The sequence below is a fragment of the Passer domesticus genome, chromosome 30 (genome assembly GCF_036417665.1).
Source record: "Passer domesticus isolate bPasDom1 chromosome 30, bPasDom1.hap1, whole genome shotgun sequence".
Lineage (NCBI taxonomy): Eukaryota > Metazoa > Chordata > Aves > Passeriformes > Passeridae > Passer > Passer domesticus.
Window position 1 is genome coordinate 1,673,384 of NC_087503.1, and position 23,538 is coordinate 1,696,921.

General features: G+C 47.2%; 1 long non-coding RNA gene and 1 pseudogene across 1 annotated transcript; both read left to right on the top strand.

Annotated features, from left to right (window-relative positions):
- Positions 1 to 23,538, top strand: part of LOC135287561 (zinc finger protein 345-like) — a 737,501-nt pseudogene that overhangs the window by 125,312 nt on the left and 588,651 nt on the right.
- Positions 20,883 to 22,875, top strand: LOC135287661 (uncharacterized). Its single transcript, XR_010351221.1, has 3 exons — positions 20,883 to 21,388; positions 21,575 to 21,658; positions 22,306 to 22,875. It is a non-coding gene; the product is annotated as an uncharacterized LOC135287661 (long non-coding RNA).

The following is a 23,538-nucleotide window of genomic DNA, read 5'->3' on the forward strand; positions in this document are numbered from 1 at the left end:
TTCTCTTGTCCAGAGCATCAGAAGACTCATTCCAAACTGAGAGGGCAAATGTGTTGCTGCCACCACTGCCAGCCATGACTGCTGCACAACGTGCACCAAATTTGACCACAATGACCCAAAAGAGACCCAGAGCTGCAACTGACAACCTGGAGCTGCCTGCCATGGACAACCCTGCCAGGAAGCAGGATGGATTCTTAGCCAAGCACAGGAAAGTGGAGGAAGACCCCGAGGAGCAAACCCAGGCCATCACCATTGGTATCCAGGAGGGCTGGTGGGAGTATTCCTGCAACCCAGGCGTACTATGTGATGCACTGCAGGAACATCCTCTCAGATAAGTGACCATTTCTGACTGTAGGCAACTGCTACCAAAAGGAGTGTGTGTATAAAAAGGAGTGTGTTTATAAAAAGAAAAGGACTGCAGTCTGGGCCTTAGGTTTTATATCATGTAGAGAAAATTATTGCATTTATGGGTTAAATTTAGATGTTACTGGCTGTTTAGAAAAAATTTGGCAGTTTAATGATGGCTCGGGGTGTGGGGCCTATGATATTTGGGGGTGAGGGAGCATGTGTCAGTGTTCTGTCTTAGGCCAGACTGTGCAGAGTGCATTAGCTGCCTTCTAACTGCTTGCTTTTTCCTGATCATTTTCCTGCTTCCAGCCCTCACTGCACTCCCAGCTATTGAGCAAGGAAATCTGCTGCTGAATTTCTCTTTGCTTGGGAGAAGTTGAATGGTGCAAAGCACTGTGAGCTGCCAGGTGAGAAGCCAAAGTGGCATTTCAGTTACTGGAGGGATTGCTGGGAAAGAAGGCAAGAGGGGGAGAGCCCAGTGCATAGAGTATGCATGGGAGAAATGAACATTTTCTCTGGAAATTTAGGAAAGCCTGGCTTTGCAATTGCTTTAGGCATCTCTCTCTGAGCAGCTTTCTCTCGGTGGTTTTTCAGGGATCTGCAGGGGATGAGAAGAATCCTTTTCCAGTGACTTCTGTGCCACATGAAGCCAAGACAAGAACACCTGAAGCTAGGACAGTAAGTGTTTGTTTTGCAGCCCTGCCTGTAGTTTCTGAAGACAGCAGCCAGGGCTGACCCTGCAGCCACCCCGGCCTCTGCTTCCTCATGAGCACTTCTTTTGGGAGCAAAGAGAGAGGGAGGGATGGGGCAGAGCTGCCCTCTCAGGGAAGCACTTGCTGAGTAGCTTTGCTACAGCTGAACAGCACTTGAATTTTGACTCCTTGCTGGGCCTTGGATCAGTATTGGCCAGAAGGAATTCCTAGAGTTGCTGATCCGTTTTTGATTGTACACTTTAATCGTTACAAATGTTGTGTTGTCCTGTGGTACAAGCAGTGGGGAATACTGAAAAGCTGTAACCTGCCATCCCGTGGGGCCTTGGCAGTGTCATTTTCCATAAAACACCAAGGTTTGTGGGCCCTTCTGGGCAAAGGGATGCATTGCCGTGATCTGCTGGCAAACTTGCAAAAGAAAATAAACACGATGGGGCTAGCTGAGTGGCTGGCAGGCTGTAAAAATCCTCTGCAGAAAGAGGCAGCTGCTGAAAGTCAAAAAGTCTTGCAGGTTCTCTTGTAGTAAAGTCACTCCAGTCATTGTGTTCTGCCAGGTGTGCCTGTTGGATGAATGCAACCAAATGTTTTCTCTCTTGCTCCTTTTGTTCCAGAGTTTGCTGCTGAACAAAGCCCAGTGAGGGGAACAAGAGCCGGCCTGACCTCATGCACGGAATGAGTCAGAATTTACAGTGACCCAGACTGGAACCAAGTGCCTTAACTGGGTCTCCAGGATGTAAATAGTTCCAAGTTCTCTCTTCCATGTAAAACTTGCAAACAGTTCTGTTTTATTTATGGTTCAGTGCAAAGGACCTGCTCTTTTTTTCTTTTTTTTTTTTTTTAAATACAGTTGTATGTTCTTTTGGTTACTTTTGGAAATCCTTGTGGTTTTTTAGGGTAAAGTTTTTCTATCTTGCAAAAGAAGAGATGGGCAGTGGTATCAGCCATTAAGATAAAACTGTGGGGAGAAGGATGGTGTAATAATCACTATAAAATAACTGGTGGTTTATGAAATAAAATAAAAAACTCCCACAGCATTATGTGTACTAAAACCAGTGGCCAGAAAGGCAGTGATCAGACTAAATGATAGAGATTCAAACAGGAAGGCAACTGTCCCCAGAAATGTACATTCCAGGGGATTTCTCTTCTCTGACAGGAGGCATTTTGGTAAGCATCACCGCCAACCACAAACTAAGTGACAGAGATTCAAATAGCAGGGAGACACTGTCTTCAGAGACTTATATTCCAATTTATATTCCAAGGGATTTTTCCTTTGACCAGATTCCAGCAGGAGGCATATTGATAAGCTTTCCCCCTTTGGCCACGTACAATTCCCTCACGCTGAGTGGCCCCAGTGGCACCCGGCTTGCCTGCCTGAGCCCTGGGATCCGCCAGCCTCTTCCAGGGCACCCTGAACCCCGTTCTACCCAAAAGGATGGCAGCAGGCCCTGCCCTCCTGCTGGGGGATGCAACAGGGAGCTCTTGGCAAAGCTGCTCAGCCCTTCTGAGCCTGGGGGCTGCAGCTGCCCTCAGGCTGCCAGGGAGAACAGCAGCAGCCTCTTGCAGCAGCTGCAGCCTCCCGCAGCTGCCTCCCGAGCCTCCTTTGCTCCAGGCTGAACACCCCGGCTCCCTCAGCAGCCCCTCACCAGCTCCAGTGCCATCTCTGCACGTGCCCCAGCCTCACAGTGTGGTCCCAAACCTGAGCCCACCATTCCAGATGCACCCGCAGCAGTGGCAAGTACTGGGACATTGGTCAAAAATCATAGAATATTCTGAGCTGGAAGGGATCCACGAGGATAGATCCTAAAGGATGCCAAGAATTCTCCCAGTGGTGTTCAAATGTAGAGAGCAGCAGAAGAAAGGAAGACATTTTTCATATCAGAGCATCAAACTACCTGAATTAATCAAATTAGATGAAGAAACAGGTAATCATGGAATAAAATTAATTTATTTACATACTGCTTTCCATCATTTTAAAACATGGCCTTATGTGATTGGTTTTGGGCATTTGTCTCTTTTCTTTTCTTGAGCAGAAATGAAATAGTTCCTTTAAAAATAACACCAAGATGTGGGTACACTACTGGCTGTGATGAAGGCCATCAATGATGGCAGTAATGCCGCTGGGATAAAATAGTTATGAAGATAAAAAAAAAAGAATGGCCCAGATTGCAGCCAGAGAAGAGACCACAGTGCCACGAGAGAGTCTCAGGGAAATTGCCTGTGGGGATGGATAGGAGCAGGGCAAGAAGCAGGAGCGGTCCATCAGCAGCAATTCCTCACAGCAGCACAGCGAGCCAAGGGAGCCTCCTCACAAGAGCCAAGTGGCCAGAGCTCCTCAGGACACTCCTCTGCCCACAGAAATGCAACAGCTAGAAGCCTCCTTTGCACACCAAGGAGACCTTTTATTCAAGTGCTGCAAGGCCAGAAGGAAATACCCCTAAATTTTCTCTTGAACACCAGCATTAAGCATGGAAAAATGAACATGGGATTTTATGTCCTTTAAAACCAAACTGTACATTTAAAGAGGATGAAGTAGACAATTTTGTAATAAAAACAGAAGAAATGTGAAGTGAAAGGAAAGCTGTGCTTTTATTTCCACAGAGTGCAGAAGGTCACATGGAGCCATTGGGTTAGGTGGGACAGAGGCTGGCAATAGGTGTCCTGTCTGTGAGGAGAGCCTTTGTCACCTCAGGTCCCTGAGGGCTCCCTCGGTGCCGGCAGGGCCCGGGGGCTCGGTGGCACAGGGCCCTGCTGGCCCCGCCGTGGGGAGAGCCCGTGTGCTGCTGCCTGGCAGGCCTGGGTTCCCGCAGTGCAGCCGGGGCTGCGGGCAGGCTGCAGCAGGGTTCCGTGCCCGCTGAGCCCCCGTGGCACCGGGACACCGCCCGGCCGGGCCGGGCACGTTCCGCCGGCACCCGGGCCCTGCCAAGGGCAGAGCCGCCTGTGGGCAGCGCCCGCGGGCTGCAGCAGCGCGGAGCGAGCGCAGCTCCACTCGGGGAGCGCTGCTCGGCCTGAAAGCCTGTTCCAGCGCCTTTCCTGCCGCTCGGAGACATTCCTCGCCCGCAAGCCCGCAGGCTTGTGCCAGGTAATTCTGCGCTCTGCTGCCAGGGGGCGAACACAGCAGCCGCGGCTGTCTCTGCTGCATTGCAGCGCTGAGCACCAGCAGGAACGGCTTCAAAGCCAGGCTCCTGCTCCTGCCTCTGCCAGCTGACAGCACTTTGCTGGGAAAGAGTCACTGACCGGCCAAATGGCCTTCAAGGCCTTCTGGATGCAAATATTTAGCATTATTCTCCTCCAGCTTGCAGCGGGACAAATCCCTTGCAAGTGCAGAGGGCAAGGTTGCAGGAGGGCTTGCTGCTGCAGATTCAGCTTGAATGCTAAGTGTCTCTGAAGAGCAGGAGAGCCAGGCAATCCCTGGGGAAGGAGGGTGACAGGGGAAGCCCAAAGGCCCCTGGCTTCTGCCCCACGTGCTGCCAAAAGGTGCCAGCACGGAGAGGGAGAGGCTTGAGGGCAGAGGCAGCAGATGGGTGCCAGGGGGAACTCTGGGCTTTTCCTGGGCACTGCCTGCAGCAGGTGCTCCAGCTGGGGCCTGGGATTGCCCCGTTGGGAGTGGGAGCAGCTGCCAGGGGCCGCTCTTGCAGTTGAACGGTCACAGCCGGGACTCCAGAGGGAGGCTGCAAAGCCCATGTGGAAACAGCCACATGCCAAAGTGAAGCCAAAGCTGTTGACTGATAATTTTTCAGTTTGAAGACTCAAGGCCATTATAATGACAGTGGCCTTGTCTGTATCTATATTTGTAATCATGTGTCTGTAAGAACAGTGGCCACCAGAATATGTGAATCATTCAAGGATAGGTTGGACAAGTGTCTGTTTCACACCAGTTGTGCCAGTGGGGTGGTTCAGAAGCCATCACAGGATGCTCCTGTAGCCTCCTCCCCAGAGAGAAATGATTCTGCTCCCTCCAGAGTTTGCAGTGCTGCAAGTGAATATCACCAATTGAAATGTAAATGTTTTCAGTCCTTTTTCTGGCTTTTTGAGATCTTGCATTGCAAGATTCCCTCTTGCATCTGTTGAGGGAATATTGTTATCTTTTCATCTAGAACTGTCTTTTTATGGCTTTTTTTTACCCTCCATTTTTTCCTTTCTCTTTCCACAAATGCTGCCATTCATGTGAGGCCCATTTTGTTGTCTACAGGCAGGGTTCTTAGGGCACTTTTGTTCTGAACATGGAACTAAATTTCCTGGAGCCTGTAGCAGTGGCCTGGTTTGTTATGCTCTTGGCCAAATCTGGAGTTCAGTGCTCACTTGAAATGCAGCATCCCTGCTGGGGGAAGGGGAAAATGGATCTCTTGGTTCTCCCATTCTCAGCTATGTGTCATCCTTGTGTTTGGATGGTTTCTGTTTAGGAGCACTGGATTGAGTCCCAGTCGGGCGCTCCAGGCTCTGAGTGCAGCAAGTCCCTGGAGATCTTGACCTCCCCTTTAGGCATGAACTTGTGCAGATGGTGAATATCTGTTTGTTCTCTTCCAGAGAAGGTGACTCCAATTGAGGCTTCCTAATGGAACCGACAGACAAGCAGAAGAGAGACAATAGGTAGGAATTAATTTGATGTAATCTTGGCTTCCCGGGTGCTGTGATCAATGTTGTGATGGTTTAGAAAAAGACTACCCCCTGCTATGCAAGAATCAGCATTCCAGAGTGGGAGAAATGAAGTAACGATTGCCTGCCAGTGAGAGTGGCTTCAGAGCACATTGGTATTTTAAGAGCTTCTTTTACAGACCCAGGCCTGGATGTGATCCTGGGTCAGGACAGATTCTCTGCTGAAATTTCTGAAGCCAATCTCTTATTGCTGGAGCCAGGGCACTCCCCTCTGCAGTTGGGGATGCTTTTGGCCTAGGAATATTTTCCTGTTTCAGTCTGTAGCAAAGCACGAGTTGCGTTTTTTTGGGATGGGGGCGAATTGTGTGAATTTTTACTTCTTGTGTCAAAAGATATTTGAAGATGATGAGGACTGAGGTGATGTTTCATGGCAGGCATTCAGTTTCATCTGCTTCTTTGAGCAGTCAGGTTGTTGGGGTTTTCCTGGTGACACATCAAGTGAGGAGCAGCTGCAGCAAGTACAGGACTATTTGTAAATCTGCAGTGCTGAGCTGTTTTCGCCCTGGAGATGGAGGGCTTGGGACTGTGCAGTCTCCCTGCACCAAGGCTCCCAGGTGCTGGGCGTGTTGGTGCAAAGCCTGGAGGTGCAGTTCCCAAAGCTTCCAGTGTTCCCTGACCTTAAGGGAAATGTGCAGGGTTCTGAGTGGGTGCAGAGCTCAGGTTTGCAAAGGGTTTGAAGAGCATCTGGACAAACACCTTCAAGGGCAGGCCAGACATGGGCAGCAAAGGTGTCTCCAGGGCTGGGGAGACCGGGAGATCTACAGGCTTATCTAAAAAGTCTGGGCATTTCAGTAGACAGCAGACTCATAGACTCTGAATTAGGAATGCCATCCAGTGCAAAAACCTGTTGATTGTAAGTGGCAGCCCCTCAGGATGAGATGAGGCAGCTGTGCCTCGGCTCTAGGAATGATTAAACTTTCAGGAGCTGATTATTGGTGTGGTATTGGAGTAAATGTCACTGCTGGAGCAGACAAAGCTCCCCCCTTGCAACCCGGGACACTAGGGAATTTCATTTGCAAAGAAGACTTTATGAATTGTATGTACAAAGACTTTGCAGTAGAGTAGATAGAGATACCTGCATCCGCTGTGCCTGCATGCTTTTCCTTCCCTGATGTCCATAAATATCAGAGCCAGAGTTTGCCCCATTTTGCAGTAGTCTTTCAAAGGCCAGGGACAGTTTAAAGGATCTGGCTTTCCATGCTGGGACACTTTATTGTTGTTTTCTTGTGTTTTCTCAGCCGTGATTGAGTACATACATATGTGGCTGAGGAGGAACAGGGGGATTTGACCTGGTGTTTTCTGAATTCCTGAGAACTCCTTTCTAATTACGCTGATAGGATGGCTTTAAATGCAGCTCCATGATTTCCTAGGGAAGCAGCTTTCCCAATGTATGTTTGAAGTCCAGAATGAATTTCCAAGGTTGTTAATAAAGTGGGCAAAGTTCAAGCCTTGAAAGTTGAAACACCTTCAGAACAGAAGATTCTGTTTGACTCACAAGGGGGGAGACTGGGGTGAGAGGTCTGAAGGAGAACAAGACTGGCGCTTTCTCCCATTAATCATTGCAATTGGATCTGCCAGCTCATGTGCTGATCAGCCCAGTGACTGCTTCTGCCTTTCACAAGGAAATGGGGGGAGAATCCTTCCCTTCCCAGCCTTCTTGGAGGCTGGGATCAGGAGTAGCATTCCCTGAGAAGGATTGTGCTGTCCCCTGTGTGTCTCATGGCTCTGGGGCACAGCACACAGTGGACAGAACTGATCTGTCCACTGTCAGCATGCTGAGGATTTCAACATTGCTTTGCTGCTGGCCATGTGCCCTTGTGGGAAAGGCCCCGTTTCTGCAGGGAGTATAAACAGGGCCTGGAGTGTTAAGTCTCTTTTCTGTGTCTCTGTGTGAAAGGTGGAAGAACAACAGAGACTTGCTCCGTATTCTGGAGCAAGAGAGGTGGAGGAGGCAGGTGGCTCCAGAGGAGAAAGATCCATTTTTGGAGAAGACTCCCCTCTTTGCCAAGCCCTACAAGGTAATGGGAGTGGAGTGCAGGCTGGAAGGAGAGAAGGAAGGAGGCTTGGGGTGGGAGAGGAGAGCTGTGCCTTCTGCATGGGCTGTAGCAGCCTAGAGCCTGATTCCTGCAAACACGACATCTTCCCATCTGCTGCACTGAGCTTGCCTAACTGCCCTTGTGGGGATGCATGGTGATTCCATGAAGATGCTGAGCAATGTCTCTTGCTGAGCTGGATCTCTTGCTTGGGCTGTTTCTGACATTTCCCCCTCTCTGTTCTTGTGCTGCAGACAGATAAAGAAGATGAGCTGTCAAGGCGCATCAAGAACTTGCTGGGCGACGTGGACTCCAAGGTGCTCCTGAGCCATGAGTCCCCTCTGAATCCCGGATGGATCCCAAAAAAGCCCCAATCCAACTCCCAGGCCTCCAGTCACAGGCCGGCCTCCAGTAAGACAAATCCATGTGAGGACATATGGAGAGAATCCTCACCAGAATCACTGAGCACCAGACCTAAGCCTGAACAGAACTACGGTGCCAGCAATGAAGGACTCTCAAATGGGAGGTCAGAAGCCAAAGCTCCACAACCTGAAATCCTTCCTGAGCCTGTCAAGGTGAGTTCCATTGTTGGGGTCCTCTGTTGTTGCAGTCCCTCAAGGCCAAGGGAGCAGCACACAGGCCCTGCCTGGTTCATGGCTCAGCCTCCCCAGAGGTCAAAGGCACTTGGTTGCCAGGTGCAATTTGGGGTTTTGCCAGGCTGATCCATCAGCACTGGGATGTTGCTGTGCCCTATGGAATGTAGAAGCCCACAGTGCTGAAGCACAGCAGTTGGTGTAGGATGGCCATGGAGATGGTTTTCAAATTGTGTTTGGCTTTGGAATGAGAAGGAAAAGCTGGAGGCTGCAGCCAGCTTTTCCTGGAAAATGCTCTTGATCAGCTGCAAAGGACTCGAGGCAACATCATGTGGAAAACAGGAGGCAGCTGAGAGAAGTAGAGCACTGCAGGGCCTTGCCTTCTGCAGGAGCCATGCTTCATGCCAAAAAGATGAAGCAGCAGTGTGGATTTCCAACCCTTGAAAGTGCAGAGTGCTGCAATCAGCCCTGAGGCTCCCAGCAATGGGCAGTGTTTTTCCTTGCTGCTTGCAAGCCCAGTTGAGGGAGTGTGAAGAAAGGAGCAGGGATGCTGCATCTTCCTTGGAGAGTGCAGTGAGGGAGGGGAAGGAGTGTTTTTCTGTCAGACAAAGTGTTTCTGAGGGAGGGCTGGAGTCCCTGCCAGCTTCTGCCATCATCTGGACGTGGACTCAGCTCTTTGGGGTAGCTCAAAGTTAACTTCTCTCCATAGTGTGTCTCTGAGCACCCCTGGAGAACCTCCACTGCTCCAAATTTGGCTGCTAAATCCATCACTTTGCCAAGCAAGGGGAGAGTGAGAAATGGTAGTCGGGGATTTGCAAATCCTGCAGGGGCAACAAGTGGATGCCTAAAGTCAGCCAGAACTTGCATAAACTGTGGGGCATCATTCCAGAAACATCAGAAGTCAGTGTCTTGTCCAGACTGCTGTTGCCTTGAGAAGAATAAGGAGTCTCCTTTTGTTTGGGTGAATAAGAAATATTCCCCTTTCTCTAGAAATGGCTTAGGAGAATTGGGATCTATTATTTCTGGCTGTTTTTCTTTTAACTAAGGAAGCTTTTTGCAGAACTTTTTAAATGCTGAGGCAGCCTGTGCCTTTGAAGACAAAGTTTATTGCTTGATAATATAATAGTAGAATTCCATAAAGGGAGAAGACTTCACAGACATACTTACATCATCATAATCACAGTAATGATAAATAGCAGCAGCAGCAGCAGTAGTACTAGTAGTAGTAGTAGTAGTAGTAGTAGTAGCAGCAGCAGCAGTAGTTTTCAAATGGAAAGAATATTTCCAGCCTGCCAGGTTCCAAAGGGATTTCCTTTTTTCCTCAGTGGCAGAAGAGATGACTTTGGGAATTTCAGCTGCTTTTCCGCTTGGCCTCCATTCTCAATTCCCCTTTCAGATGGGCCTTTTGATCCTCAGTAGCACTGGATTATGAATGGAATTGCATGCCATTTCTAGAATTGTTGGTAACCAAATGCTGCTGTGTCCATGTCAATTAGTAAAAAAGCCAAACAAACTCCTCCTGCCTCCCTCATTCTTGTTTCAGAAAAAGAAGCCCATTGATGTGCCATCCACTGCAAAAACGTTGAAGTTTGGTCTCTTCCATAATAGATCTCTGTATTTGCTCATGTTTTGCATACATGAAAGAAATGGTTGGGGAAAAAATACATTGTTCAGCTCCTGCTGATGCAGCAGACGTTGCCCTCCCTGAAAGTGTATTTTGGGCTGGGCTGAGGAGAAGTAGGGATAAAAGCTGGAGTTGTAAGATCAGCCTTCCTCTCAGTCTGTGAGCGTAATGCTGCCTAGAGCAGTTCAAGGACCAGACTGACAACTCATGCCAGGCAGCCAGAGCTGCTCCTCCCTCAAGCTGGGGACTGCCTTTCCTGAGCTCCCCTTGTCCAAAGGCTCTGGACCTGCTGCCTCGTGTCTGGGCTTCCAAATTTCCATTTGGGAAACAAAGGGCATCCAGCCCCATGTGTTCCTGAGAACCAGATGCCATTGTGCCTCAGAGTGTTTCTGAGTGGACCAATGTGGCAGCAAACTTCTCTTGCCTCTTTTCCATTGTTTCCAGTAGGCTCTGTATGGGTAGAGCTGTAACACATTTGAGCCAGAGGAGGCAGAGGAATGGAAAATGGTTCAGGGACTCCTACTTGTGTTTCAGTTGTGATCTGCAATGTGATGTTTTTCTGGAACACTTGAAGCATGTCATTTGTGTGGAAGCACAAAGCCCATTTTATCTTGATTGTCAGCACAAGCATTATCTGAGAGTGTTAGCCAGAAGTGGGAGTGCTGAGAGTGCTGCTGACCAAGTGGCTTTTAGGTGGTGCCTACGCCAGGCACACAGACATGCCTTGAAATCATCCCCACTTGTTGCACTGTGCTGAGTTCCCTCAGCTAACCTTGCCTCCTCCTCTCCTCTCTGTTTTTGTGACCAAAACAGGTTGTGGAAAAGCCGTCTTCTTCAGTGGCTCCTCCAAGGTACAGTTGTGTTCCCATACTACCCTCTAGAACAAACAAACCACTTTTCATTTGAGGGGGAGAGGGGAAGAGCTTCCTGGTTTCCCTTGAAGCTGCAGCCTTTGGTTTGATGCTGCTCAGGGCTGCTGTTGAAAGTTGGTTTCATTCTTGTGAGGGTTTCAGGAAGGGTGCCATTAGAAATGAACAATCCAGGCATGCTGGAGTTGGCCTAAGAACCAGACTTGTATTTCCCCTGGTGCTCCATTCTATTCTCCTCCTCACCCCCAGTGTGTCTGTAGATCCTCTGGTTTTGTATTGACCAAGAATCCATCCTGAAATTTGTTACCCTCTATTGGAAGTATTTCTTTTGAGGGTTGGGGCTTTCAGAAAGGCACTGGGCCGTTTTGGTAGTTTTTATCAACTTGAGTTGGCTGAATGCAGCTTCACAATGTAGCAGTGAGATGCTGTTTACATTCTTGTCTGGCTGGGTGGGTGTTGGAGGTTTTATTATTCCCAGAGTGGTTTTTCATATATGCTTTATTTTTGGCATGGCAATGTATTCCTCTGGCCTTCATCCCTCTGCTCTGAATGGCCAAACACAGAGTTCAGTTTTAGTTTTGAATGCTGCCATGTCAATGGAATAAGTAAGTAACCTTCCTCACTGCTGCTTCCTAATTTTGTCTCCTGGTGGCCTTGCAGAGCTCTCCAGTCCCAGCACAGGAGGGTGGCAGCAGCACAGCCCAGCAGCTCGGAGTCAGGGAGCACCAGGGAGTGCCACAGCTCCTCAGTGTCTGCACTTCCAAGAGCACCAGCACCTGAGGTGAATGCAAATCAAATGTAGAGGCTGCTCCCACAGCCCCTTGCCTCACCCTCTCTGCTGTCTGCGGGCAGTCAGGACAGGAGGCCTTAAATACTGTCACTCTTCAGGTGTCCCCTTGAGACCTCTGCAGCAGCATCAGACATTTCTTGCCCTCTGCTTCCTTTCTAGATTTTCTCCTTTATAAACCCTTCCTGGACTTCAGTGCTAAACCTGGCAGTGTTCCCACCTGTCCTTTGGCATCATTGTCTAGCCCTTCTGGAGCTTTCACTCCAGGAGGAGTCCATTTAGGAGCTGAGAGATGAAACTTGGAGTGAATATGCTGAATGATCCTCGTCTGCAGCAGGGATCACTGACTTTGGCCCCTGAGTCACTGGTTTCTCTTCATGGTTGTTTTGGACAATGGCTCTGTAAGGGAAAAGTCCCATCTTTCATTTTCTGCTTGTTTCAGTTCTGTTGATATCCTATTTCCTTCCTTCGACTTTCTCGGAAAGATGAACCTGTCTTTGATCATACAGCCCTGCAGTGCTGAAGCCTGGAGAGGGAGGAGGAGGAAGAAACAGTGAGGCTGCAGCCCTGCATCTATGGCCTGTGTGCTGGGTGTTCAACATGGGAGAGGTGATTGGGCAACAGGGCTGGGCTCCTTGGCTCTTAGGAAATATCCCGTGAGCTGTGCTGCATGCAGGAGAAAGATTCAGCCAGAGAAAGGATCTTGGCAAGGCTGATCAAGGGGGCCTTGGGATGAAAGCTCATCCCTCCCTTCTGTTTTCGGTGAAACAAGAGCTGTGGGGAGACTTGTGCCCTGCAGGGAACCTGACAGTGAAGAGGTCTAGAGCAGAAGAAACTCTGCTGTTCTTCCCTCCTCCTGCTATGAAAACCACTGGTATTAAAGTCTTTGGCCTCAGTTATACTGAACAGCCACACGCCAAATAGGATTTTTCCTGGCACATCCCTGGACATCCCTTCAGAAAGCCATTTCCTCCAGGCCAGGAGTTTGGCTCATTCAGTGTCTAAAGCACATGTCACCTGCAGCTGGCAGTTCCTTCTTGATGGCTTCTTTTCCTGGCAGCACTGAAACCTTGAGGCTTCCAGGTGGAACAGACAAGCAGAATGCAGTGCAGGGTGACTTAATCCACAGGGGATAACCATGCAGGGACTCACTTTGCCTTCACAGAGACACTGAACAGCTCTTTCTCCTCTTGCCCAAAGCAGAACCTTCGCTTCCTACATCACTCCAGTCACTTGAAGGCATCTTTCCAAAGGAGCTGTGAGAAGCCTTGAAAATTGTGCAACAATGAAGCTCAGATGTATCTCTTGTGCTCCAGTGCCAGGTTTCACCTCTTCTCCCAGCACATGAACAAAGCTGTTTGTAAAGCCAACCTCCTTGATCGTGTCTTTAGGAGCCCCTCAGCCCCAGCGGGAGCCTGGTATTGCCTGCACTGACAGACTGGGATGTGTCAGAGGCTTCATGGCAGGGCCAAGAATTAGGGAGTGTCAGTGTGCAGAAAGGAACAGGAACGTGACATCTTCCTTGGAGTGTGTTGAAAAAGGAGAGTCAAAACAATCCCAACCAAACAATAAAAAGGGCAAGTCAAGCTGTGTTCCTCTGCAGTTTACAAAGTCTGGAGGCGAGAAGCAGAATTTGAGGACAACTTAAAGTCACTGCTATTCTCAGGAAATAGGAAGATTTCTCCCTGGAAGCTGGCTGAAAACAGATGAGTAGTCTGCTCTATCTTGCACGTGCTCCATGTGTGGCTGCTTTCCTTGTGCCAGAAATGCTCACCAGAATCAAAGCAACCTTGCAGAGCTGGTCCATGAGCTGGGCTTAGTGTGAAGTTTGTGGTCTCTGCTTTAGTCCTTCAGAAAAGCTCCTGTGCCTGTAAGCCTGAACCCTTTTCTGTGTTCAAGTGCTGTGTGTAAGAAGTAGTGGGATGCCTTTGCAGGTAGCCAAGTGATGATGGTCAAGTTCTTTGCCAAGCAAAAGCTCAATCTTGGCAGGAGGAGCCAGCCTAGAGCCAGCCCAAGTTACCTGAGTAGGAAGAGTGTTCTGAACTGGAAGCCAAGCACCAACTTCACCTTACAAGGGTTGCATTTCAATCAAAGTCATTTGGTTTTGGGGTTTGTTTGGTTGGGGTTTTATTTTGTTTTGTTTTTTACTTCAGAAAAATGAGTCTCGTATTATTTGGGTGAATGACAAATATTACTCCTTCTCTAGAACTGAACTGGGAATTTCTCTGGAATTGAAAACTATATTTTCTAACTGTTTTTCTTAACTAATGGAACTTTTTGCCCAACTCTTTCACATGCAGAGGCAGCCTAAGCCTTTGAAGGCAGAGCTTAGCTGTTACACTAGCAACTACAGGAAGTGATATTCAATAAACGGAGAACACGACAGAAACATACATTCTTAATAAGATGAATAAAAAGTCAGCAATGGAAAGGGTGTTTCCTGACTGCCAGGGAAGCCAGACAATGATCTTGCAGGAGGTGACTGGTGGTTTCAGCTCTTGCTGTGCCTGGTCTCTGTTCCTCAGTGCCCTTCAGACAAAACTGTTATTCCTTACTAGCATTTCATGATGGATGAACTTGCACGACATTTTTAGAGCTGCTGGTCAGGAAATGTTGACTGAGTGCATGCTTGGTTGCTATCAATGAGGAAAATCCCCAAACAAACTGACAGTGCTTCCCTCTTTCTTGTTCCAGCCCATGGTGCACACTGCTGTGCAGTCCATTGAAGGAATATTGAAGGTGGGTACTCTTCAGTAGCAGATCTCCATGGGAAAGCCTGTACAGATCCATGGGGAGGTGGATCCCTCTGACTCTGGGAAGGGTGAAACTCCCTCTGTGTCCTGAGAGCTGCTTCTCTGCCTCTCTTTGCAGGAAATGTGCAGCCCCCTGCCCCCTCTTCTGCCCTCCCTTCAGTCACCTGAGAGAACAGAGACTTCCAAATTTTCTGTGCAGGCAAAGGTAACCCAGCCCACTTTTTACGGGGCTTCCAATAAATGACAAGAGATCTTGCTGCTGAGCAGAAGTCCAGTCTTGGCAGAAGGAGCCTGCCTGGAGACCTGCCTGAGTTCCCTGACCATAAACAGTGTTGAGAGTTAGAAACCAAGCAGAAGCTGTACCTTGTGTGGGGCTGCATTATACCCAGGTGGTTTTGGTTTGGTTTTTTCTTAACTTCAGTAAAAGAAAGACTCTGATTTTATATGTCTAAATGACAAATATTCTTGTCTCTTGTGAACTGTCTTAGAAGAATTGGCAATTATTATTTTGAACTGCTTTAGTGTTTTTTTAAACTACTGAGGCTTTATGCACAAGTCTTACATGCAGCCTGTGCCTTTGCTGGCAAGGAACAACTGCTTCAACAGCAGCTTAGGGAAAGTGCAGTTTCATAAAGGGAGCAGATTACAAAAACATACTTTATTTAAACATTCCAGATAATATCAGATAATAAGGATATGGTAGTTATGATGATGATGATAATGATAATAATAACTAAAACAATTATAATAATTTCAAAAATTAGTAATAGTAATAAAGAGCAGTAGGAGGAGGAGCAGTAGTTTAGAGATGGAAGCAGTGCCCCCTGATTGCCAGATTGCAAAGGGAAGACAGACATCTCAGAGCAGGAAGAGTAAGAGGAGCTGACATTGCTGGGTTCAGCTCTGTCCATGCCTGGTCTCTGTTGTTAACTCTCCTTTAGATCAACCTTTTTCATTCTTACTCTCTTTTTATTATTAATACATCTGCAATACATTTATGGAGCTGTTGGTAAGCAAAGGTTTGCTGAGTTCCTGCCAATTAGTAACAAACCCAAACAAACTCCTGCTGTTTCCCTCGTTCGTGTTTCAGGCAAAGAAGCCCTCTGATGTGCCATCAATTGAAGAAATTTTCAGGGTAAGTGCTCTTAAATAGAAGATCTCTGTGTCTGCTAATGTTTCACATACATTAACAAACTGGGTGGGGGCAAAATCCATTTTGAGAGCTGCTTCTCTCCCTCTCTTTCCAGGAAATGAGCAGCTCACTGCCAGCTCTCCTGTCCCATCTCCAGACGCCTCCAAGAGCAGAGACTTCCAAACTTCCATTGGCAACAAAGGTGACCCAGCCCATTTATGCCAGGTCTTCTGATAAATGACAAGAGACCTTTCTGCTCAGCAGAAATCCAGCTCAGCTCTTTGGCAGCTCTTAGAGTGTTTTCAAAAGATTTCTTCAAAAATGCACATGCCCATAAGGTGCCATTAATGTCACCTTAATAATAATAATTTTGATGTCAGTAGATGTGCTGTTTAACTCCACGTTAAGCTCCTTTGTCCTTTTATTCTAGGAATCCCATCCTGATGGATCTGCAGCACAGAAGCAGAGTAAGTAGACGTGCAAAGTAAACACAGTTCTTTGTGTGCTGTCAGGTAATTTTGTGTGTTCTCTGTAGCAGAGACCATCAAGTGTTCCTACTGGTGAAGCAGGGTGATTTCCTCTGCTTTGCTGAACAGGGATGGATTTAGGAATGGCTTAGGAAACTCTGACCATTCATTACCTTGAGCTCAAGGTAGCGGTTCAGCAGAGAACAAGCAGTATTGAGTTAGCAAACTCCCATCTGGAGTGATGAACAATCTTGGTGGCAAAGCCCTCCCTAGAAGAAAGTGACTCTCTAATCTGGTGCTGAGAGACCACAGGGTAATATACACTCTGAGGGAGGCATATAAATGCAACCTTTTCATTTCTGCTTTCCAGAGCAGGCTGGCACAGCTTCAGAAACATTGCCCAGTTCTCAGCCAAGAGCATTGTAAGTAACCAGGCTCTGTTCTCATCTCTGCTGGGCAGTTACTTTGAAGAACTTGGAATGCACAACAATTTGGGTTTTTTAGTAAATTTTTCTCAGCAAACTTGATTGCAGGGAATTTTCACCAACAGCAAAAATGTTATTGTATGACAGACTCACTAAATTGTTAAGGTTTGAAAGGCACTTGAAGGTCATCAAGTCCTATTGTTAATCCAGCAATGCCAAGTGCACTAAACCATGTCATGACTACACTGGCTGTGATAAAAAGCAAAACATAACAAAAGAGAAGAAAAAACCTCTTAAGTCTTTGTGTACCAGACTGAAATTTTTGTCTTCCTTTAAGCTCTGTGGTGCTTAACATCTTGTCCCACTTGGTACTCGTCAACCTACTGATATTGCTGAGGCTGACATAAATGCCAAGGGGTACCAGCTGAATCGGATCATTCCTGGCTATGGTTTTGGTGCCTGGCAGAACAAGTAATGCTACAGCTACCTAAACTGTGTAGATCTACTATGACATTTTCAAGTTCCTTTGTTGTAAAACTTTCTTCAATTGCCCAAGTAGAGGTTTTCAAAAATGTGTTGGAGTTCTTTTATTTCAAAAGAAACACAAAGGAATATAGTATTTCACATGAACATTCTAGGAATCTCACTTTATATGCTTATAATACAGCTAGCTGCAGAGTGGGATGAAGATAAAATTTCTGTAAGCTATGGGAATTGTGTATGTTTGTCTGAATGGGTGTGAGTTTGAGATTTGATAATTTGCAAGCATTTTTTCATTCTGGTACTTTGTATTTTGAGTAAGGCAATGTATTCCTCTGGCCTTCTCCCCTCTGCTCTCAGTGCCCAAACAGAGGGTTCAGTTTTAGGTTTGAATGCTTCCATGTCAGTGGAATAGAAATAGAGTGGAATGGAATAGTGGAATGGAATGCTTCCCCCCTGCTGCTTCCTAATTTTGTCTCCTGGTGGCCTTGCAGAGCTCTCCAGTCCCAGCACAAGAGGGTGGCAGCAGCACAGCCCAGCAGCTCAGAGTCAGGGAGCACCAGGGAGTGCCACAGCTCCTCAGTGTGTGACAGAGAGATCAGCTGCAGTGACAGTGAGGAGGACAACCTTCCAAGGGTGCTGGACCTGCCAGTGTGTGAGGTGAATTCAGAGACCATGGAGAGGCTGCTTCCACAGCCCCTTGCCTACTGCAGTGCTGTGTCTTAGGAAGGAAGCAGATGTGGTACTCTGTTACCAAATTCTGCCAGATTTGCCCTGGAAATACTGATTTGTAAGACCCCTCTCACTGCAATGAAGGCTTAGGTATTTGCCACTGACTGGTTTATGGTTTTTTATTCCTCACATGTCCATGCATGGTGCTCAAGGAGCAAGTTTGTTGCCGGTTAGTTTAGAGTCATTTCTTCACGGGCCAAAGGCCAGACTTGATGACCTCTGGGCAAGAGTTCCCGGGCTCTGTTGAGCTGTGCTAGGACAGAAAGAGTCACAAAAGGCACCAGTCTTGAATCCTTCTTTTCTCTTTTGTTGGCAGCCTGAGCCATCAACTGCTAAAAAGTGGCGCCTTGACCACCTGGTGACCCAGAGAAAGCAAGGATTAATGCCATGAGAGGGTCTCAGGGAAATTGCCCGTGGGAATGGACGTGAGGAGGGTGCAAAGCAGGAGCAGGGCATCAGCAGCACTTCCTGCCAGCACCACTCCAAGGCAAGGGTGCCTCCTCCCAAGAGCTGTGGCCAAGTGGCCGAGGACACTCACAAGACCTCTGGCCAAACCACGAAGCATTTTCAGAAGACCTGTGGCCAAGTGACTCATGCTCAGCAGGAATCGCACGTTATGAGCACACACAGCTCTCTGAAGCCTCTTGTGCACACCAAGGAGGCCTTGCCCAGGAAGACAGTGGGTATCAAAAGGCCCAGCAAGCCCCTGGTGCATGACAAATGGAAAAAAGTCCTGAAGCTGGAGAGTGAGTCTGGTCCTTTGCAGGTCACAGAACAGGCTAACAAGGAGCAGACCAAAGTCAAGAAAACAGAGGAGCCAAAATTCACCACTAAAAAAGGCTTAGAGCTGGCACTTCACAAGCCCTCTGAGGAGAGAAAGAACAAGGGCTCCCAGCAGGCCAACGCCAAAGGCTTTTTGGATGCCAGGCTCCTGAGACATGCTCAGGAATGTGATGCCCTCATCCCCAGTGACCACAGGCATGGGGAATGGCACAGGGAGAAAGTGCCCTTGCCTCCTGGGGAGAAGAAGTTGTTCTTGTCTTTGAGGAAGGCAGACTTAAAGAGGAAAGCCATGAGGAGTCCTGAGGAGTCCCCTGGAAAGAAGAAGGTGAGAGGGGCCAGGGCAAGTGGGTTTGGACAATGAGCAAGGTGGTGCTTGAAAAACCCAAGTGGAGTTTCCCCTTCATAGGCTGTCAGTGGAGCCATGATGCTTCTCCTCTCAAAGGAGTTCCAGTGTGTTATTTTTAATGTTTTCAGCCAGAATCTATCAAAGTGAGCTGTAGTGGTCTGTACTTTAGGTGAACTTCTAAGACCTGAGTCAATTTTTTCCCCCTGATTTTATTCTTCCTACTAGAGGGAAGACAAGGGGGATACTCCCAGGAAGAAAAGGCAATGAGACAAAACATTCCCAACCAAATACTTCCAGATTTCAGCCAACAAAGGCTCCAATCAACTGAAGTGAGTATGCAGTGATGGGATGTAAGAAAGATGTGTAAATCTAAGTCTCTCTTCAGAAGGCTGGCATGAAAAACTGCATCTCCTGTCCAGACACTCCAGAGTTTGCTTCTAACATTGATGTGCCTTCTGCAACTTCAGCTGCTGCAGATTGGCCTTTGCATGCTGGAAGCTGCTGTTGGTTGGTGGTTTATGTAGAAATCATAAATTGGATGGGATTGTTGTGGAGCATGTCTTAAGTTTATTTTTTAGCATTAGTCTTATTCCATGGTTATGACAACGAGAAGAAGTTTACATTTTTGGTAGCAGAAATGGAACTCAGTGTTCCAATTTACTATGAATGTTTTTTGACTATCAACACAAAGCAAAAGCATCTTGACAGTAGTTCTATCTAACTACTATATGTACATGTATTTTTTGTTAAAAATATATTTGCTTCTTTTGAGTATAATACTTGTTTGTAAACTTTAAAAGACAATGCACAGAGCTCTATTATTAAGCTTAGAACATCTTAAGATCTTGCTAGATATACTTTTCTGTAGCTTAGGGACAAGTGTTAATATACAGAGCATTGTTTGATTTGTTCTTAATTTTCTACTTCTTCTATATTTTTTCTGTTGATAAATGTTAGGGCCATTGCTTAGCTCTCATTGTGGTTTTTTTGTCTCTGAGGTTTGCTTTTTGTAGCTTTCCTAAAACTCTGTGATTTTAAGAATTCCCACAGCAGCACCCAGTGCAGAAAGCAGCTCTGAAGGTGTAGGTGGGTCAGGGTAGGGAGCCTTTCCCTTCTGACATTCTCTGAAAGCACAGAGGTGTCGGGGCTGGTGATTGGCTGGGAGAAGGGCTGTTCCAATGGCATTAGGAATGGAAGAGCTTTGATTCTGGAATTCCTTCCTCCCTTTTCCTCAGGGAAAATGAGCAGCTGTCTTAGTCATGTGCTGGCTTTTGGAGTGGCAAGGATGGGAGGTCGTTTTGGGCAGAGAGGGCTCTGGAGCAGGTCGGGGATGGTGCTGTGCTCTGTGTCAAATGGTCCTTGGTGCAGCATCAGCTGAGCCAAGGCAGAGCAGCTGGAGAGCACGTCTGCAGTGAGTAGGGACCAAAGCACGGGAAAAGTGGCTGCTGAAAGAGGTGAGAGGACTGTGCCATGCACAGCAGAGTCAGGCAAGAAGTGCAGCCTTACACCTGAGCCTTCTCACTGCGTTTAACTTCATTTCCTGCTCTTCTGATGTTGCATTCTATGAGCTGGGAATTTCTGCTTGGTGTGTTCTTGGAAACTTTGCAAAGCTGACTGCAAATGGTGCAAATGAGCAGTGGTGAAACAAGGTTGAGAGCTACTTGGTGCTGCTTCTTGTTGCCAGAATTCCATGGATCTCCTGATTTCAGATGATCAGAGATGTGCTAGGCCACTCTGTTACTGAATGTGAAAGTCTCTGCCAATTCAAACTGCCTCTTATTTGAAGCCTCTCGTCTTTGAAATTGTTGCATTGCTGAAACAACACCATGAATGGCAGGATGTAGCCAAGCTTTTAAGAAATGCCTACATTCTATGTACATCAGAGTCATGAATTTGCTTTTCTTGTCCAGAGCCTCAGAAGACTCATTCCAAACTGAGAGGGAAAATGTGTTGCTGTCACCACTGTCTGCCATGACTGCTGCACAACGTGCACCAAATTTGACCATGAGGACCCAAAAGAGACCCAGAGCTGCGACTGACAACCTGGAGCTGCCTGCTGTGGATAACCCTGCCAGGAAGCAGGATGGATTCTTAGCCAAGCACAGGAAAGTGGAGGAAGACCCCGAGGAGCAAACCCAGGCCATCACCATTGGTATCCAGGAGGGCTGGTGGGAGTATTCCTGCAACCCAGGCGTGCTGTGTGATGCACTGCAGGAACATCCTCTCAGATAAGTGACCATTTCTGACTGTAGGCAACTGCTACCAAAAGGAGTGTGTGTATAAAAAGGAGTGTGTTTATAAAAAGAAAAGGACTGCAGTCTGGGCCTTAGGTGTATATCATTCAGAGGGAATTGCTGCATTTATGGGTTAAAAAATTAGAATTTACTTGCTTTTTATAAAAAATTTGGCAGTTTAATGATGGCTTGGGACATGGGGTCTATGATATTTGGGGGTGAGGGAGCATGTGTCTCTGTTCTGTCTTAGGCCAGACTGTGCAGAGTGCATTAGCTGCCTTCTAACTGCTTGCTTTTTCCTGATCATTTTCCTGCTTCCAGCCCTCACTGCACTCCCAGCTATTGAGCAAGGAAATCTGCTGCTGAATTTCTCTGTGCTTGGGAGAAGTTGAATGGTGCAAAGCATTGTGAGCTGCCAGGTGAGAAGCCAAGGTGGCATTTCAGTTACTGGAGGGATTGCTGGGAAAGAAGGCCAAAGGGGGAGAATCAGTGCATAGAGTATGCATGGGAGAAATGAACATTTTCTCTGGGAATTTAGGAAAGCCTGGCTTTGCAATTGCTTTAGGCATCTCTCTCTGAGCAGCTTTCTCTTGGTGGTTTTTCAGGGATCTGCAGAGGATGAGAAGAATCCTTTTCCAGTGCCTTCTGTGCCACATGAAGCCAAGACAAGAAGACCTGAAGTTAGGACAGTAAGTGTTTGTTTTGCAGCCCTGCCTGTAGTTTCTGAAGACAGCAGCCAGGGCTGGCCCTGCAGCCACCCCGGCCTCTGCTTCCTCATGAGCACTTCTTTTGGGAGCAAAGCGAGAGGGAGGGATGGGGCAGAGCTGCCCTCTCAGGGAAGCACTTGCTGAGTCTCCTGGCTACAGCTGAACAGCACTTGAATTTTGACTGCTTGCTGGGCCTTTGATCAATATTGGCCAGAAGGAATTCCTAGAGCTGCTGATCTGTTTTTGATTGTATATGTTAATTGTTATAAATGTTGCATTGTCCTGTGGTACAAGCAGTGGGGAATACTGAAAAGCTGTAACCTGCCATCCCATGGGGCCTTGGCAGTGTCATTTTCCATAAAACACCAGGGTTTGTGGGCCCCTCTGGGCAAAGGGATGCATTGCCGTGATCTGCTGGCAAACTTGCAAAAGAAAATAAACACGATGGGGCTAGCTGAGTGGCTGGCAGGCTGTAAAAATCCTCTGCAGAAAGAGGCAGCTGCTGAAAGTCAAAAAGTCTTGCAGGTCCTCTTGTAGTAAAGTCACTCCAGTCATTGATTGTGTTCTGCCAGGTGTGCCTGTTGGATGAATGCAACCAAATGTTTTCTCTCTTGCTCCTTTTGTTCCAGAGTTTGCTGCTGAACAAAGCCAAGTGAGGGGACCAAGAGCTGGCCTGACCTCACACAGAGAATGATTCAGAACTTTCAGTGACCAAGTGCCCTAACTGGGTCTCCAGGATGTAAATAGTTCCAAGTTCTCTAGTCTATCGAAACCTTACAAACACTTTTGTTTTATTTACTGTTCAATGCAAAACACCTGCTTTTTTTTGTTTGTTTTGTTTTGTTTTAAATACAGTTGTGTGTTCTTTTGGTTACTTTTGGAAATCCTTGTGGTTTTTGAGGATAATGCTTTTCTATCTTGCAAAAGAAGGGATGGGCTGTGGTATCAGCCATTAAGATAAAACTGTGGAGAGAAGGATGGTGTAATATTCACTATAAAATAACTGGTGGTTAATGAAATAAAATAAAAAACCCCACAGCGTTATGTGTACTAAAACCAGTGGCCAAAAAGGCAGTGGTCAGACTAAATGATAGAGATTCAAACAGGAAGGCAGCTGTCCCCAGACATGTACATTTCAGGGGATTTCTCTTCTCTGACAGGAGGCATTTTGGTAAGCATCACCAGCAACCACAAACTAAGTGATAGAAATTCAAATAGCAGGGAGACACTGTCTCCAGAGATATATACTACAATGTCTATTCCAAGGGATTTTTCCTTTGACCAGATTCCAGCAGGAGGCATATTGATAAGCATCATCAGAAGTTTTCCCCAGGAAGCTTTTTACCTCACAGCATTCCAGGAATTATCCACCAGTTCCAGAAACCGTGATAATATGCTAAAGAAGAAACCCTTCCAGGGCACAAAGAACTGCATAAAAGGGACCCTCTGAGAAATGCTCTTTGGAAACCCATGGGGACTTTGGTGCAAAAGGGCCAAATCTTAAATCTCCCCAACTCTGATCACCCGGCTTAGAGTCAATTTTAGCTTCTGTTTTATTCCAAATTTATACTTTGATAACTTAATAAATTGAATTAATTTAATTGGAGTAGTCATTTATAATAGTAGTATCCCAAAACAATTGTGATGACAGGAAAGAACATCTCCCTTTTCTACATCATTTCATGATGTAGGAACAGCTTAGCAAAGTACTGAAATAAAGTTCCTCTTGGTTTTGTGGTTGCTCCAGCTGCCTGCCTGTGGTGACTCACACAGCCACATTTCCCAACAATCTTTTGGACATTGCCATGAACAAAGGCAAGACTCCCAGGGAAGTTCCTCCTGAGGTGGAAGAAAAGCAATTC